At 47.5% G+C, this 19,086-nt stretch overlaps 1 protein-coding gene across 1 annotated transcript in view; it reads left to right on the top strand.

Annotated features, from left to right (window-relative positions):
* The first annotated feature begins 18,604 nt into the window (after nt 1-18,604).
* SLC24A4 (solute carrier family 24 (sodium/potassium/calcium exchanger), member 4) overlaps nt 18,605-19,086 on the top strand; it is a 189,426-nt gene continuing 188,944 nt past the window's right edge. Inside the window, exon 1 of the mRNA XM_011991760.1 lies at nt 18,605-18,653. The gene's annotated coding sequence lies outside the window, so the exon portion shown is untranslated. The remainder of the gene's footprint in view (nt 18,654-19,086) is intronic.

Below are 19,086 nucleotides of genomic sequence, written 5' to 3'. Positions count from 1 at the left end.
GACATCTCAGCAAAACTAAGCTGGGCTATAACAAGAGGGGGCGTTTTCCTGAGCACGAGCCAGAGGCCAGCAGAATCTCAATCAATACTCAAATGCCTGGTGAGTTTTATATGCAGGGGCAGCATGCGGACGCCACGTCCTGCCTGGTGTGCAGACTTCCAGCTAACATGGCTTCAGCTAGACTTGTCATAACTGTAGGCAGAGGAGGTGGTGCCACCGGAGATGCTTCCCAATGTCCTATTTAAAGAAAAATATCCTCCTTGCCCTGACAATCTTCCTTCATGCCCAAAGCGTCCAGCGTCAGTCCTCTCTTTTCTGGGTCTCTGTAAGTTCCCTTGAAATAATAGAAGCACAGACATGCTTGTTGTTGTCACTGTCACCATTACTGTCATCATCATCAGATGTGCTATTTACACTTATAGGGGCTTTTGCTGTTTTCTCACTTGACTCTCACAATATCCTTATTGCACGATGCAAGGTGGGGACTCCCACATGTATAGGTGAGGAAACTGAGACTCAGATGGGTCAAATGACTTGCTTAGGGTCACCAGCAAATATACATTAGAACTAAAGACTCTTCTGGTTGGGATTGACTCAACTCTCATCTAGTCCGAGTCATCTCTTCTACACTGTTCCAGACAGGTAGTCACCGAACTTCCACTTGGATGCTTCCAGCAATGAGGAACTCACTTCTTTATAAGAAAACGGCTCCCTTCCACTGCTGGTTAAACCTTATTGTTAGTTCACCTTTAGATTGGGGGAACACAGGTCTGCCTTCATGTACCTTATACCCAACACCCTTAGTTCTGTCCTCTTTGGCTACATGGAATCAGTGGAGCTCTCCTCTATGGCAGCCTTTGTATGTTTGACGATAATTCCCTGGCCTTCCACTCCCAGGTCTTCCTCTTGAAGCCAAACAATTCCCTAAAGTTTTGAGATACCCTTACTATCATTTTTCACTCTCCATTAAATGTGTTCTAAATTGTTAATAGTCCTTTAAACATGGGACATCAGAACTTAACATGAGAGTCTACCTGTGACCTGAAAAACAAAGTAGAACTGTTACCATCACCTCTTTGGGTTTTTTGTTTGTTCATTTTCTGTTTTTTTTGTTTGTTTGTTTGTTTTGACAGGGTCTCACTCTGTTTCCCAGGCTGGAGTACAGTGGTGCAATCACAACTCTTTGCAGCCTCGGCTTCCTGGGCTCAGGTGATCCTCCCATCTCAGCCTCCCAAGTAGCTGGGACCATAGGGATGTGCCACTGTGCCTGGCTAATTTGTGTGTGTATGTCTGTGTGTATTTTTTGTAGAGATGTGGTTTCATCATGTTTCCCAGGCTGGTCTTGAACTACTGGGCTCAAGTAATCTGCCTGCCTCGGCCTCCCAAAGTGCTGGGACTACAGGCGTGAGCCACCACACCTTCCACCATCATCTCTTTGGATAGGACACTGCCCTTCTACAAATGCCACAGAGTCTGCATAAATTATTTTTATCTCGGTTTCATCTGGAATCCTGGGATCGAGAGAAGGTAAGATTTAATCAGAGGAAATCAAGAAAGCCTGAAATTTTGCAGCGGAGAGGCCCTGGGGACATTACAGTGGGGGTGTCGCGAGTGCTGCAGGCTGCTGAAAAGAAGAGTTGGACACTAAATAAAGAAGGCCTTGGTCATCCCCTCAGGCCACATGCCCCTTTCCCCTTGCTCTCCTGTTCTGTGCAGATGGGTCCACCAATGCCCCAACTTCCTCCTCCTCTTATCTTTCTCCTCCTCATTCTTCTAAATAGAGACATGTTCTCCCTCTGTCACCCAGACTAGAGAGCAATGGTGCGATCATAGTTCACTGCAGCCTTGAGTTTCTGGGCTCAAGCAGTCCTCCCACCTTAGCCTCTTGAGTAGTTGGGACTACAGGCACATGACAACATGCCTGGCTAATATATATATATTTGTGTGTGTGTGTGTGTGTGTGTGTGTGTGTGTGTGTGTGTATTTTTTTTTGTAGCTACTAGATCTTGCTATATTGCCCAGGCTGGTCTCGAACTCCTGGGCCCAAGTGATCCTCCCACCTCAGCTTCCCAAAGCATGGGTATTACAGGCATGAGCCACCATGCCTGGCCTAATGCCCCTACTGCAGGGAACCTCATTTGCTGACTAGGCTGCTTCAATCCCCCATATTGTGATGGCCAGGGTGACCAGAGGACATGTTCAGCAGAAATTGCTAGTGGTCCAACAAAATCTATTCTCTCCTTCCATTATTTATAGAGTTGTAGTTAGACTCTATCTAACTAGAGATGACATTTTCCAGTCTTCCTTGTGGGTGGATATGGCCATGTGACTAGCCTTCAGTGGAATGTGAGCCAATTCTTAGATTGGTTGTTAAAAGACTGGTCAGCCTCCTCCATGTTCTCTTCTCCCTCTCCCTATCCCCTCTAGGTGGAAGACAGGATGTTGCAAGGACCCAGCTGCAACCATACCAAAGAGAATAGCACAGTAGGGCAGTGTTTCTCAAACTTAAGCTCATCCGAGTCACCCAGAAGTCTTGTTTAAACACAGATTCCTGGGCCCACCCCGGTGTTTCTGGAATGTGGCCCAAGAATTGCATTTTTGAGAAGTTCCCAGGTGATGCTGCTGCTGCTGGTTGGCAAGCCACACCTTGAGAACTTCTGCCTCAAGGGATGGGGAAGCAGGATGATGAACCTGGGTCCCTGAATGACTTTGTGGAGCTGGGCTGGTCTACCAGTCTAGACCAGACTCTTAAGTAAGAGAGAAATACACCTGTGTTTTAGGGTTGCCAGATTTAGCAAATTGAAATGTAGGATGTCCAATTAAATTAGAATTTCAGATAAAAAAATGAATGAATTAAAATATTGCATAGGGCATACTTAAGCTAAAAGTTGTTATTTATCTGAAATTCAAATGTAATTAAGTATCCTATATTTTATCTGGTGATCCAATTCTTTGTTCTTTAGGCCAGTATATTTTGGGGTCTCTTTGAAGATTAACCTTCTTCATCAATACAACATCAAGACCTAGGGCTAAGTACTGGGTCTCACACAGGGTCCTGAGCATCTTGCCTGCTTCGATGTCCCCATGGTGATCATGAGGATCCTACCTGCTCTTTCCTCTTGTCTTCTCTGGACTCTAGTTTTCTTAACTGGGTTTGTGCTTTTCTCTTTGTACCATTGTCTTGCTCCAGTAACTGCCTGGAAGCTCAGTCTCTGATAGAATCAGAGCCATGATCGTTACTCAGCACCATTTCTGGGTGTTGGGATCCTGGCCCAACTCCCAATTCTCTTTCCATGTTATTATTTATACCCGAGTCTCTTTTCTTAGACTGTGAACATCCTGAGGGCAGAGGCTGTGTCTTTTAAGTCTCTGTCCCTGCAGCCTTGAGCTCCTGGGCTCAAGTAATCCTCCCTTGCTCTGTTCTAGGCATTATGCCTAGAACAGAGGAAGTCACCAATACCTGACTGTTAAGTAAAAAAATGCTGCCTTGTGGCACATATACACCATGGAATACTATGCAGCCATAAAAAAGGATGAGTTTGTGTCCTTTGTAGGGACATGGATGCAGCTGGAAACCATCATTCTTAGCAAACTATCACAAGAACAGAAAACCAAACACCGCATGTTCTCACTCATAGGTGGGAACTGAACAATGAGATCACTTGGACATGGGAAGGGGAACATCACACACCAGGGCCTATCATGGGGGGGGGGGAGGGATTGCATTGGGAGTTATACCTGATGTAAATGACGAGTTGATGGGTGCTGACGAGTTGATGGGTGCAGCACAGCAACATGGCACAAGTATACATATGTAACAAACCTGCATGTTATGCACATGTACCCTAGAACTTAAAGTATAATAATAAAAAATAATTACAAAAAAAAAAATGCTGCCTTATGCCCAGCTGGTCTCCTGGTGGCATGCTGGGAGCTCCAAGCTTACCAGCATGGTTGACTTAACAGGGGCTTGTGTTCAGGCTCCACGGGTGTGTGGAATTGCATTACCATGCCCTGATGTAGTCGTTGGTGTGCTGAGCTTGGAGGTTGCTGGAGAAGAACTAGGCAAGGAGCAGAGGAGTCTCCTTTGAGGAAAAGGACCAAGACCCCAGCCCCTCCCCTTTGAGGTGACTTTGATCAGGTGGCAGGAAATGGCAATGTAGCCCCTGAGAGAGAATTCTCCAGGAGGCAGGAAACGGTAGAGACAGTATCAAAGGGTTGACCCGCAGCAAAGGCCAGAGGTAAGAGTAATAGAAGGTGAAGCTCTACCAGACAACTCTCCCAGGCAGGCTCTACAGGGTTTGTGCCCCAGGAAAGTGGCTGGAGAAGTGGCTTTGAAGGATCCAAATGCTGGGAGCCCAGGTCAGCTCTGCATGGGACTCTACAGTAAGGGGTGGCCTGCCTTACTCCCTGAGGAGCCACCATGGGCTGGGCAGGACCCACCCCTGCCAGGCAGCAGGATCCAGAGCATTACATGTCCCCAGCAGACGGGCTCTGCCTGTCATGAGGGGCTGCCCAAGTGTTTATGGGGTACAATGTGAGGACAGACAGGACTGGCCCCTCCGGACAAAACATACAAATCTCACTGAATGCCTGCGTACACAGAGGCACCTCTGAGAGATTCTCGAGCCTGTCAAGGTAGGGGGTCCGGAGAAAGCCTGAGCATCTTGTAAAATCTGTGACGAAAAGCCTGAGCTGAGCCCTGGCCCCTGCTGTGGAGTTATTATATTTGCATTCCTGAGCCCTGGAATCAAGACAATGCCAGTAACTCCAGATTTTGTTCCTTTTAATTCTCTGAAGCTGGACTCTGCTCAGATCACCTGATGGGACTCTCCCCTTGGACTTGGGATGCTGGCCATCCCTGACCTGGGAAGGAGCTGAGGTTCCTCTGTCCACCCAGTAGAAGCTCAGCTGTCAGCCTCTCTTCTGTCCAGCTGGGACGTCGGTCCAGTGCTCCTCTGGCCACGAGTCCCCATGCTGGCCTTACGGGGAGGATCCAGGAGGCAGGGCCCCCACTCACTGAATGTCTCCTCTGCCCAAGGCATTATGCCAAGCACGCCATGTACTCGCTCATGTTTTTATCCATTCATTTACTTTATTCATATAGTTATATCTGGATTCGTCTCAAAAAAATTTTAAGGTAAATTTGTTTTTCAACCTTCACAAAAACCCCGAGAGGTAAGGATTATTATTTCCATTTTAAAGACCATGAACTGCTGCTTAGAGAGGGGCAGTCACACAGTTAGTGGGCATAGCTACTGGCAGAACTGGAATTTGAACATTGGTAGCTTTCACTCCAAATCATATTCTTTTTTTCCTGAATAGACCTAAAAAAATACGAAGCATTTGATATATACAAAAGAACACATGCAATGTATACGTAGGTTATAAAGCACAGCAGTAACATGCCTCCCCTGGAAACCCACCCCCTCGGGTTTTCTATGGGCCACATGACCTCCAAAGGAACATTGCTGGGGACTTGCCAGGAACCAAGCAGAGCCAAGTGTTCTCCAGCATTTTGTCCTGGGACCCTCCCATCTCCCCAGGAAGCAGGCATTTCATCCTCAACATACAGATGGGGAAACTGAGGCACCGAGGCTCTCCCACTCAGGCCAAGGTTCCAGGCGGGAGGATGTGGTAGACAGCAGTTCAGCTCCAGTCTGTTTGACACCCCCAAAGCCTAGGGCTTTGACATCTGGCTGCCCCTCACACACTCTGTGGACATTTTTGAGAATGTAGTTCCTTGAGCTCCATCCCTGATCTTGTAGATCAGAATTTCCAGAGCTGTGGCCCAGGGAGGTATCATGTTCAAAACTCCCCCGGTGACTCTATGCAGCTGCCCACAGGCAGCAGTGGGTAATGAATGTTCTCAGTGAAGCGCTACGAGTAGCCGGGAGAGGTGAGGATGGAGCTTTGGGCACGTCTACCTACCTGATTCTGCTACTCATGATCCTCAGTGACCTGCAGCCCAGAGGAGGGCCTCAGAGACCCCCTGGACAGGAACACACAAACCCTTCCCCCAGGCAAAGCGTGCAGCACCTCAAAGGCTGTCATCGTCACATATGATCAAGGTCACTTAATAAATGAGTATTGAGGGTTTCTAATATGTGGTGTTTATAACGTAAAAGGAGCCAACATTGGAATTTACTGAGGACTCGAACACAGTGTTCTACTAAGAAGTCTGGCTGCCATCCGGCTCTTGGCAACAGAGGTGGCTGGGAATCCTGCAATATGGGGGAAGGCTACGCATTGCCGGCATCCCGTTGGTGCTGTCTCGAGTCGGCTGTGCTTTTCAGTCGTTGCTCTTCTTGCTCCTTGGCTGTACGTTACAGTGAATTCAGCTTCACCCATCTCCATGGTGTTTGTAGGGGGTTGTTTGGTTAACTCTGCAGTGTGTAGTGATGCCCATTTTGCATCAACCATCTGGGGAGTCTATAATTTTCCAGTGACTAGACTCTAGTGTCATAGATACTATGATTCCCATGGGAACCTCCACGTGCCTGCTGCAAAGGCAAATAGATGCGTGCATGCACCTCTGACTTCCCCAAATTTGCTTTATGGCAGCATTTTGTATTATCACACAGTACCTTTTCCATGGAAAATTGGGACTGGATGAGGCAGTGGACCATGAGGTCTTTTGTCCTGCTCCAGTGGGTCACCCATCAACAAAGTTTGACAGCCATCGGCTTAGAGGCAGCAACTTTTAGAGCTGGGAGAGGCCCCGGACCCAACGTCAAGGAGCCCCTGAATGTGCTATGGTTTCTTTAATCAGCTGGACTCAAGAAGTAGTTTCCTCCAATTTTTAAGACTATGGCCCAGTACATGGACAGTGGCTGCCTTGAGGGGCTGTCCAATAATGTGATATTTCATTTACAGCAGTAAAGGAGCATAGCTTGTGAATGTTAATATTGGATTATTTCCCCTCATAGTTAGCTGCCTCCTCACTTCACTGTTTCCATGGCAACACTTCTCAAACACCACTTCATACTCTGAATACACAATGTAAACAATCTGCAGTTGAACATTTCCCAATTTAGGGGTTTGGAGCCCAAGCCAGCAGGCCTGCCGTTCGGAAGCTGCTGAGAAGCAGGAGGCTGGCGGAACTCACAGCAAGGACTGCCAGAGCCAGGCTGGGCTGGAGGGCAAAAGGTCACTCCCTGAGTATTCTGCTCTTTCTTTTGGGGGCATTTAGTACAGGAGGGGCTCGGAGTGACTTATAGAACTGGCAGGGACTCCCCCATCACTTAGAGATGAGGAGCTTCAAGCTCTGAGAAGTGAAATGACTTTCCCATTGTCACACAGGTTTGTGATGGAGCCAAGACCAGAACGAGGGCTTGTCCAGGCACTACAAATGCTCACCCAGTGTCTGCTCCTGAGCATCCCCACCCAGCACCCCCACCCCCCACCCCATGGTCATGGGTATTCCTTCCCATTGAGTCTAAAGACTGAATCATACTTCTCAATTTCAACACAACATCTGTCAGCCCAGATGGACACCACTGACTGGCTGCAAGGGCCTCAGCTGGGCCTGCATGCAGGCAGCTCCATGGACCCTGGTCTCTCTATAAGGAAAGCAGAGACGCAGCTTACTCTCCTGGGAGCAGCTCCGGACCCCCCCTAAAGGCATCATTATTTTCTTTTTAGCAAAGGAACTATTTTTATTTCCAGGATCTCCCCACACAGAGTAATGCATGCAATTTCCACATGGTTATAAGCAAAGCAAGGAGATTGTTGCTTTGTTTTTATTTTTTTTAATAGGAAAACCTCAGACCATTTCCTTTTAACTTCTTAGCAATCCTTAGCATCCTTTGACTTCTGAGCAAACAATCACATGATTGCTGTGTCTTTAGTAATGAGCCAAAGGACACTCATGACCTTGGAAAGTTAAAAAGAGGCTCAGAGAGTGAGAAAATGCAACCAGCAGGTGCCCTATGGGGATGGGCTGTTGGGAGGTGCTGGGGAGGGGATCCTCATTTAGCTGCTGACTAGGCTTTGGAGGGAGGGAGGATGGAGTCCATCATTGGAAGATTTTAAACAGACAGCTCGTGAGTGCAGTGTATCCCTAATACAACTGGGGCAGAGCTTCTACCTCTCTGCTCATATCCTGGGACCCAGTGTGTACCGCGCTCACACCCATCAGAGCCCTTTCTGCTCCCATTCATTTGGTTTGACTTGGTCACAAGGTGTGTGCCCACTATGTGTTCTCCTAGGCATGGTCCATTGGGTCTCCCCATTGATGCCAGGTAGGAGCACCAGAAACATAAGAGTGTCCCTGAGAGCCAGGTCTGGACTCCAGGTCCCATTCTATAACCCATGCTGGGCTGGTCCTGCTGGGCCTTCATCATGAGCACCCCAGGCCCTCAGAGTATTACCCATGGGACAAAATCCACAGGCACATCAGGGCTCTGATGAGCTGAGGAGGGTATTGAGCATTAAACCAGGACCACCGACAATGTCCCCACCCTAAGTGAACAGATATAGCTATTTCTGCCTTCTGTTCTCCAGACTGCCCCCCATCCCCAAAGAAGACCCTTTTACTGAGGCAATTTGCCAAATAGAGCTACAAGCCAGAAGACCAGGCTTTCAGGTCTGGCTCTATCACTAACTCACTGGGACCATGGGAAAGTCATGCCCCTTTTCTGGGCCTCAGTTTCCCCATATGCAAAATGCAGGGATTAGGCTACATCAGTATTTCTCAAAACACTAGTTCTATGGGGATATTAACTGGTGATGGGAGCAAAAAGGATTCCAGGGTGAAATAAGTTCCAGAAATGCTGAATTCCACAAAATAATAGATGCTACATTGTGGATCTTCCCAGAGCCAATAATATGCCTTGCAGGCCTCTGAAAGGGGATTATAGCATACAATATTTCCAAAATGCATTTAACCACAGGGCCTCTACACTCTTCCAGTATCAACATTGGAATTCTCTTTCTTTCCTTGGAGAAGCAACAAGAAATTGGCCTTTGCTTCTTTAAGTGTCTGAGGCTATTTGGTCTTTTAGTTTATTTCTAAAATACAGTCCTGGGTGATGTCTCAGAGGAATAGTAAAGATCCACCTTAAACCACAGGTTCTTGAAAGTCCTTAGAAGATGGCTTTTGGGGAAAGGGTTCCACTCCAGAAATTATATTCAAAGCCTTGTGTGTATATTATACGATAATATAGACCAAGGGCTATAGGATTAATTGGATTTTCAAAGGCCTCCGTGACCTTCAAAATGGTGGGCCACTGCATTTAAACTCTTACCAGCTAATACCTCTGAAATGAAGTTTGATTTTATAGAAATTTGGATGTGAAACCGTATGACATGAGATTTTGGTATCTTGATAGGATGTAGGGGAATGTGGGACAGAAACTATGGAAAAGAGGGCAGACAATGGGAAAACTAGAGGGACCAGTAGCAGCTCCATCTTGGGCAGGCCATGGCAACCCCAGTTTCTTCCTTGGTTCCAGTGTGAATGCTTCTAAAAATCATCACATGGCTCTTCGTTATGAGACTCAGCTACTGAATATTAATGCTTTGTGGCAAGGAGAAAATTACTGCTGTATCAGAAAGGGTTCTTCTCTTACAAGTCACTGGGGCTCTTCTTATTAAGTTTTGCTCAAGGGCACAAATGTCCCAAAAGCATGTGTCTCAAGGCCAGACACTTTCTTGTTCAAAGACACCAGGATTTCCACTTCAGGCTCTCTTCCTGTAGAGCAAGGCTGAGACGCTGAGAAATGGTTGCAGGAATCCCCTCCTGCCTCCCATTATAAAGCGCAGCCTGCAGATACAGATGTGTCTCGAGGCAGTGGGGGCATTTGTGAGGGGACTGAGAGAAGGTTCTAGAAGGTTTTTGCAGAGCCAAGAATGCAAGATGGGAAGTCCGGATCCACAGAGGGCCATTGTGAAGTGTGAATTCAAAAGCAGTTCAATTTGAGTTCTAAAGCTCACCGTTCTGGCCATCTGCTAACTGTCTTTTGATCACTGGCCTTTGAAACAGAATACTAATAATAAGTTTATACATTATTATTTACCAGCAGCCTGAGGGATTAGAATTCTCTCGGCTTGAATGGCCCTATGACTGCTCACATGCATGACCCAGAGGAGGACGGTTTTAGCCTTTGGCAGAGGGGAAAACGTAATTGTGTGTTTTGATGACAAAAGAGCTCCTTTCTCTCCTTTGATATCTTCTAAAATAGCTGCATTTTCCTAACTGAAATATCTTCATCTTATAGTAAGAATTTGCTAGAGGATTTGCTTTCAGAACCTGGTTAAAAAAGGGTTGGGGGCGGGGAGGAGAGTCCCCCAAAGCTAACCAACAACATTCATCAGAAATCCCTTAAATTAATTTAGAACACTGAGTCATACAGGCCCATCAGCATTGCATAACAGCCATTAAAGTATTAGTATTACTTTGGGGGCACTTGATTATGCAACCCAGTAGTAAATCTCCTTTGGGCCTTTTTTCAAAATTCCCAAAAAGAGTTGCAGTTTGCTAATTTATTTTTGAATGAGCTGAGTCTGTGTTCATCACAGCCTCCTATTCAGCTTTTTGCCTCCATGCAAGGATGGTGAGCCATGCAAAAATTGGCATCTAGCATTAAAGAGGTGCTTTATATTTCACTTCCAATCATTTGCAAAGGCAGAACCACCAGTTCACTCATTTAACAAGTGTTTACTGACAGCTTATATGTGCAGGAGAGTGAGGCTGAACCTAGAACAGATCTGAGTTTCCATCTGGCTTTGTCTTTCTGGGTGTCAATTTCCCCATCTATAAAAGGAGGACTTGGGCAGGAAGGCTCATTCTTGAGGCAGGATGGTTAAGAGCAGGCATTTAGGACCCAGACCATCTGGCTTTGAATCCCGGCTTGGTCACTTACTAGATGTGTGTTGAGTTTGGGCAAGTTAATTAATGATTCAGAGGCTTGGGCTCTGACATTTGTGAACCAGTGATCACAATGGTAGTTACCTTGCAGAGGTGTCTGAAGGATTAAATGGGTCAGCAAAAGAAAGTTCTTTGAACGCTGCCTGCCCCTGAGCAGGGATAGAGAAACAGGATCTATTATGACTGTTCCTGCTGAGGCCCTAGCAAGATGACTACTCACTAAGCCATTTCCTCTCCTCCTTCACCCCATGTCCCAGCCTTCCTGGAGGCCGTGGCCATGAGATCTAACCCGTGAAATGTGGGTGGATACAAAGTCACAACATCCAGGTTTGACCCACAAAAACCTTCCACGTGGGATTCTCCATGTCCTCACCCCTCTGTTGTTTCAGTGCAGATGAGCTTGGCACCCCCAGAGGCCATGTGTGGAAGATGGCACAACCACAAGATGCAAGGGACCAGGAGTTCTGAATAAGCACTTGGAGAAGAGCCACCTGCCAATCCATCCATTTTTGGACTTCATGTGAGTGAGAAATAAGCTGCAAAAGTGCTAAGCTCATGAGATTTGGGGACAGCCAGAGTTACTACAACAAAGTGCTGGGCTAGGTACTGAGTCTGATGGGGACTAAGACATTTTCCCAGAGGGACTTAACCTGTTTGCAATGGCCCGATTGCTTGACTCGCAGTTTCTGATGTTATCTGGGTAATGACCAAAGGACACCAAGTTCTCCAGTTGGGGACAAGAGCTTGTATGTCTAGCAAGCGCTGGCCTGGTCTCTGGCAAGTTTCCTGCAGACAGCTGCCTGAGCTGGCCGCCTGGGCTTACTGCCCCCGCATTCTGGACAATGGGGCAGCATTTCCACCCAGATGCCACAGGGAGCTACTCAGGTTACCTAGGCAGTAGCCCATGTTCAAAATATATGACCTCAGTCCTCAGAGCTTTGTCCATCTCTGTCTTCCCAGCCTTGGCCATCTTTTGAGTGGGAATTAGCAGGAATGTTTGTACGGGAGCCTCCGAAGTGGTCAGAGTAAAAATTTTCCTCATTAAAACTCAAAGCAGGCTGGGCACGGTGGCTCATGCCTGTAATCCCAGTACTTTGGGAGGCCGAGGTGGGCGGATCATGAGATCAGGAGTTCGAGACCAGCCTGACCGATATGGTGAAACCCCGTCTCCACCAAAAATAAAAAGTTAGCCAGGCATGGTGGCATATGCCTGTAATCCCAGCTACTCAGGAGGCTAAGGCAGGAGAATCACTTGAACCCAGGAAGTGGAGGTTGCAGTGAGCTGAGATTTTGCCATTGCACTCCAGCCTGGGTGACAGAGCAAGACTCTGTCTCAAAAAAACAAAACAAAACAAAACAAAACAAAAAACTCAAAGCAAAATACACTTCCCGACAAAACACAGGACTGAAAGATGCTCACCATGTGTACTGGTTTCCCTTGGGGATTGATTTGGCAAACGTGCACCTGAGTTGGAGATGTGTCTGTCCCAGTAGTCCCAGCTGCATTTAGCAACTCCCCTTGTGGCAGAATCTCTCTTTGATGAAAATCTCCTCCAGCACTGTCTGTTCCACTCTCCTAGAACTTGTCATTTTTCTCCTGGCACAATTGTCATTTCTCCCCATGTATTTAAGGCCCTTCCAGAGATGCAGAGGCCAGAGCTTTTGAGGCCCGAGCCATTAGCAAGAAATGAAGAAATGCAAAAGCAAGAGAGAGCATGGTCACAGAAAAACAAAAACCCAAGCTGCTCTAGCCCTTGGGCTGTGCAGTGCACTGGTCATAAAGGGAAATCTGGCTTTTGTGTAATGCCACAGCTTATACGGAGCAAGGAGAAGCCAACCCAACAGCAGAAAATTAGGAAGGGTCTGAATTGGAGGCCCCTTTTAGCCCTTGCCAAATAGCTCTTCCTATTGTCCCCTGTGGTCGTCCCAATCTGCCTTATTTCCACTGTTAGACTGGCAAGAGCTAAGTGATCAGGGGGAAGTGGGTTGGGGGTGCTCTCTGGTTTGCAGCTCGAGGTGAAGGCTTGGATCTGTGACTTATTACCTGGGAGAGCTTGGACTAGTCACTTAGTGACACTTCTACAACTCTGGTGGAGGCTGATCATTGCCCGCTTACGTCCCTTTTGGCTCCCACAGTAACAGAATTCTCACTGGGCCCAGGCTGCCCAGACATTTCCCAGACTTCCTTGTTTAGGTGTGATCATGTGACTAAGTTTCTATCAATGGAATACAAGGAGAAGTGACACTGGCCACCTCTGGGTCTACGACTTGTGACATTGAGCACGCCTCCTCCATGCTCTCCTCCCCCTTCCTGTTGACTGCAGCCCAGGTGTGGTGGTGAATCAGCTTTGACCACAGGGATGACACTAATGCCCAGGGGATGGCACAGCCACAAGGTGGAAGAAACCTGGATCCCTGAGTGATGATGAGAAGCAGAGCTTCCTTCCACACCTGGATTGCTCTATAAGGCTATTGCATACAAAAAAAAAATTGCTTCGTTCTTCAGGTCACTCCAGTGCTGGGTTTCTTTGACAGGGTATGTTAGCCTTCTTTAACTCATATGTTCCTATGAGGTAAAATAGAGAACCGTAAAGAGATATACAGTTAGGTGCTCCATAAATGTCTTCTGAATGAGTGGTGAGCAAAGGGACTGGTTATTTCCATGTTTAAATTCTGAGAATCTGCTGGGCATGGTGGCTCATGCCTGTAATCCCAGCTACTGAAGAGGTGGAGGCAAGATGATCGCTTAAGCCCAAGAGTTTGAGACCAACCTGGGCAAAAACAATAAAAACAGTAAATCCCAAGAATCTAAGAAGCAGCTTTACAACATATGTAGCAGCTACATACGATGACTGCAGGGAACCCCAGGCCTTGTCTGTTTAAGCATCTTTCCCCCTTGGCTGGAGGTTCCCACCATGAGTCAGTGACCATGAGATGACCCAGGCAGGAGATAGCTGTGGTACACAGCCTTCTGTCTCTATAGGAACTAACTTATCCCACAAGCTAATCAGCTTGCCTGTCAGGGTGAGCATCTGTGGCATGGGGTAGTAGGTGGAGGGTGTTTAAAGGGCAGAAGACTGGGTTCGAATCCAGCTGTCTCTCTGACTACTCATGCAAATTGGAGCAGGTCACTTAATTGTGAAGGATCTTGGCTCCCTGAGTGTCTGTAAAATGGGGATGCTAATTCTGGCTCTGCCTTCTCCCTAGGGCTACAAGACACACTCAAGAGATCCAACAATGGTGAAAACACTGCATATGGCAGATGACAATGGGAGAAACATGACAAGTCAAGTCACATTTGCTGAGTGTGGGCTGAGTGTGCTGGTCTCTCTCTTCCATGAATATTTATTGAGCACCTACTAAGTCACATCGTGAGCATGGTAGTTCCTGTCTTCACAGAGCTTACAGTCTGGTGGAAACTATATATTATACAAGGAAGTAGACAGTTGCTATACAGTATGATGAATTATTGATAGAAATGCAAGGCACCATAAATATACAGAAGAGGGCTCCTAACTCAGGCTTCAGGGCTCCTGGAATGCTTTTCAGAGGAAATGATCTCTCCTTTAAGACTGGAAACAAAGGAAGAGTTATCCAGGGTAAGGGGGCTTTGGAGGTGGGAAGCATGTTCTAGGCAAATGAGACAAGGATCACCCTTGAAGAACAAGAAAGAGCCACAAGAGGCTTAGAATAGCTGGAGCTTGGAGTTGAAGGAGGGGAATGATGACAGATTGGGCTGGAGGGGCCAGAAGGGTCTAGAGCAGGGTTTTCCCACCCCAGCTGCAGCTTGGAGAAAATACTGATGCTGAAGTCACCTCCACCTCTGGTGGTTGAGAAGCTCCCCAGGTGATTCAAATGTGTAGTCAGTGTTGGAAGTACTGCCTAGACCATGTGGGATCTTAAAAGCCAAGCGAAAGAGTTGGAAGTTTATCCAGAAAGCCTCTGACGGTTTTATGGAAGGAAGGGTTGTAATCAGATTTTTCTTCCTCCAGATGCTGGGTGAAGAAGGGAGAGACAGAAAGACTGGGGTTAGAGAAGCTGGTTAAGGAGGCTGCTGCAGTGATCCAGGTGGGAAATGGACCCAGAGCTGTCAACAGGGATGGCAAGAAGTGGACAAATCCGAGGCCTGGTTGATGATGGGCTGCGAGGAAAGATGTGGGAGACACGGGGAGACAAAGTTCATCCCCCAAACATGCAGGCTGAAATGACCAAGAAGTTTCCAGCTAGAGATACAGACTTGTGAGTCGGCAGCAGAGAGCAACAATGCACTCTCCCAGGAAGAGAGGTAAATGGTGAGAAGAAAAGAGGAACTAGAACAGAGCCCCAGAGGACCAGGGAGAGCTGTGCCCCAAACGGACCAAGAAGAGCTTGTCAAAGAAGGAAGACAAAAACCAGAATCACACATTGTCAAGAACATAAAGAATGGTGGCTAGTAAGAGTCAACATGTGTAAGAGGGTCAAATTCTGGGAGATGTACTCACAGGTCACTGGTAACCTTGGCAGCGAAGATGGGGTCAGTGCCTGGGTGGGGCTGAAGTGGTGGTAGAGCAGATACCATATAACAGGGGCAACTATTCTTTATCTATTTGTTTGCTCATTCAATAAATACTTCATATATGAAGCACCTAATGGTAGGGTGCTGTGTTCAGAGCTGTGGATAGGATGGCAACTCCTGAGGCCTTCACCCACTAAAAGGAGACAGATAATCTCACCCACATCACAAAACAATGAGATAGAAATGCTAGAATGAGGCTGGGTGCAGTGACTCACGCCTGTAATCCCAGCACTTTGGGAGGCTGAGGCAGGTGGATTGCCTGAGCTCAGACGTTCGAGATCAATCTGGGCAAGATGGTGAAACTTTGTCTCTACTAAAATACAAACAATTAGCAGGCATGGTGGTGCATGCCTGTAGTCCCAGCTACTCAGGAGGGTGAGGCATGAGAATTGCTTGAGCTCGGGAGGCGGAGGTTGCAGTGAGCTGAGTGCTGAGTTCGCGCCACTGTACTCCAGCCTGGGTGACAGAGCAAGACTGTCTCCAAAAAAAAAAAAAAGGAAATGCCAGAATGGAGATGTAGTCCAGGGGCTTTAGGACATGGCAGAATCCACTCTACTAGAGAAGAGGAAGGGGCAGGCAAGGGAGGTCTTAGAAAGCAAGGAAGAGAGGCAAGGTTTGCACTGATGTGGTCGTCACCAAGGCCGCCCATTGTAGAGTTCAGATCTTAGCCTGCAGTGGAAGAATGGTACTTCTGGACCTCCTCACGGATTGGTGGGGCCATGTGACCAGCCTGGGGCCATGAGTGGTGAGTAGAGGTGAGAGCGGTCATGTTCAGGCCAGAGCATCTAACGGTCAGCACAGGAGGCGCCAGAGGTCTCTGCCTTCGGGCACTGCAAACAGCCATGTTGAGACTGTGGCTGCTTCCGGGTACCTGACTGACCCCTCCTCAAGACACACACCTCTTGGTAGACCAGAAGCCCGAGCCGGAAACAAATTGCTGCTGTTTTAGTGCTGTGACTGTCATCATAGCATCCCTCAGCCCAGCGCTCCTCAAAGTGTGGCCCCTGGACCAGCAGCATCAGCTTCACTTGGGAACTTGTTAGAAATGCACATTCTCAGGCCCTACTCTGAATCTGAATTTACTGAAGCAGAAACTCAGTGGAGTTGGGGAGGCGGCGGCCCAACAACCTGAGTTTTAACAAACTCCAGGGGATTCCGAAGCATGGTGAAGTTTGAGAACTGCTGCCTATCCGGGGCTGATGGACAGTCATTTTCAAGGCAAAGTGGAAATTAGAAGTCATGGAGAAGTCATTCTAGCAAAGAAAACTTTTTAAAATGAAGTAAGATATGAATTAAATGGTGAAGCTCTTCATGTCACAGGAAAGGAAAAATATCATGGTACTCACCTCCCCTGGGCTGAGACTTCCTAACAAAATGGCCTAAACTCTGGCCAGGTAGACAATTCCCTGCAGTGTCGTATCAGAAGACACAATTGCAGAGGAGATATTCTGAATCCAAAGGCATTGAAGCCAGGACCAGGATGAACCCAGCAATGCATTTTCCATTTGTCCCATGGCCTTTGCTGATTTAGAAAATGCTCCTGAATGCTTTGAATCCAAAAGGTACAGAAAACCCAATTCTCTCTTCTGCAGAATGAGTCACTAGAGCTGGAGCTGAGGCTATTTGGTAATGGGCACTATTTAAATAAAGTGAAAAGTACAATTTCAAATGAATTGCTTTTTAAACTGTCAAATAAAAGGAATCCATTTGTGCATGAGAAATTATTCCAAGCGTTCTATTAACTGAGAGCAGGAGAAAAATGTCAAAGAAAAGAAAATGTCCTACTAAAGAGCTGACTAAATGTCTAAAGACAGACACCTAATAACTCCTTTGGCCTGTTTTGGATTCAAAAACACATATTTTCACCAGCCCTAGGTGAGCTCCACGGACAAAAGTTTTAAGAAAATATTAAATGCTAGTAACAAGATGCCATTTTGTTCATTGGCGTTGCTTTAACCAATGTGACCCTGATACTGTTTTATGGACAGGACAATAGCATATTTTCACTTTAACTTTTTCCTTTGGCTTAAATTTGATGCCAAGGGCCCTTGACTAGCTCTCTAAGTGTCATATTTAACAATGTTTTATAGTCTTCTATTTGCTACTGCTGAATGCATCCTTGTACAGTCTAGTCAATGAGAAGAAAATTCTCCAAACGTATGAAAAGTGTCTTTTCTGTCACAGGCAGGCATGCTTGGTTGAGGTCACCAGTACAGAGAGTGAGCCTCAGTGTTAAGGCATCTCTGCAGACAGAAACAGAACCCTGGCCTTTTCCATTTCATTTCCTCTAGGGGTTTCCACTGCAATTAGTTTTGTGTTCGTGCCTTCACTATCTTTGTTGGTATTGAAACAGAGCTGCTGAAAATAATCAGTGAGCCTTCTCCCTTCCTGGCCCTCTGGCATCTCTAACCTGTGTCACTATGCCAGACTAACACAAGCAAAATGATCCCTGCTTACTCCGTCCGGAGGGAACCGTGAGGGTGGTGACCGGCTACAGTCATTGGAGCAGGTTCGAAAAGGGAGCACTTCTCACACGTGAAGGTGCACACAAATTTCCAAGGGATCTTGTTAAAAATGTACATTCTGACTCAGTAGGTCTGGGGTGGAATCTTAGCCTGTGCGTCGCATAAGCTCTTAGGTAATTCTCATGCTGCTGAGGACCACACAGTAGTGTAGTGAGCTGTGAGTGAACAACGCACATTCTGCACAACAGTGACTTTTAGGACCCTCCTTAATGGGGCATTTATCTAAGGGCCTTGCTCCCTTTTGATTTAGGGTTCCTTGAAAGCAGAGACTGGGTCTCATACATTTGTTATTGTTTTTTTCTCCAGTTGGCACAGGGCCTGCACACGGTGGGTATGTATTTATTTAATTAAAAAGTTGGCCTTGTTCCAAAAAGGATTTTAACCCCTAGCGGCACTAAACAGGTGGCGATGAATTGGCCGGGAAGGAAGTCAGTCCTAGGGGTAGTCACAGACCCCCCAGGGCTGGGGTCCCCTCCACCTGCCTGCACCTGTATCGCCCCTCAGTTGCTGTTCTGAAATTTTCCCTCCTGCCCCATTTTTAAAGCGGTTTACACCGGAGAGCCGACCAACAAGGAGATACAAAACCAAACCAGAAAGCCCTGGGAAACGGTAGGCTTAGGAACATCGAAAGCTCAGCTGTCGGTGGTGGGGCCCGCAGATCTCTCTGGTTTCCCTCTCTGCCCCGTCTCCAGCTTTTTTGCAGGTCGGTGTCGTGGCCTCGCAGGTCCCCAACAGTCCCGAGAGCCCTGAAGGAGCTGGTCCCAGCGGGTCCAGGCTCCTGTTGGCTTGGTGCAAGCCTGTGTGTTAGCTCTGCATGACCAATTAATCTTCTCCTGCATCTTCCGCCCGTGGCGGGTGGCGGGGTGGGGGAGAGGGGGTATGGCGGGGCCTCGGGTGGCCTCGGGGGTCGGGGAGCCCGGACGGGAGCGACTGCTCTGCAGAAACCCTTGTCGTAAGAGTCCCCGGCGGTGCCATAACCTGTTTCTCTCTGCAGCAGCCTCAGAGGGTAAAGGAAGGGCTGGTTGCTGCTCCATATGGGAAGGGAGAGAAAAAAGGGAGAAGGAAGGGGATTATATTGGTCAGTCGTTGGACCTCACGGTGGAAGGGAAGAGTGCACAGGGGAGTGCGCCCTACGG

This window comes from Mandrillus leucophaeus, unplaced genomic scaffold (assembly GCF_000951045.1).
Source record: "Mandrillus leucophaeus isolate KB7577 unplaced genomic scaffold, Mleu.le_1.0 Scaffold4, whole genome shotgun sequence".
NCBI classification, from domain to species: Eukaryota; Metazoa; Chordata; class Mammalia; order Primates; family Cercopithecidae; genus Mandrillus; species Mandrillus leucophaeus.
This window is presented reverse-complemented; position numbering and strand designations above follow the sequence as displayed.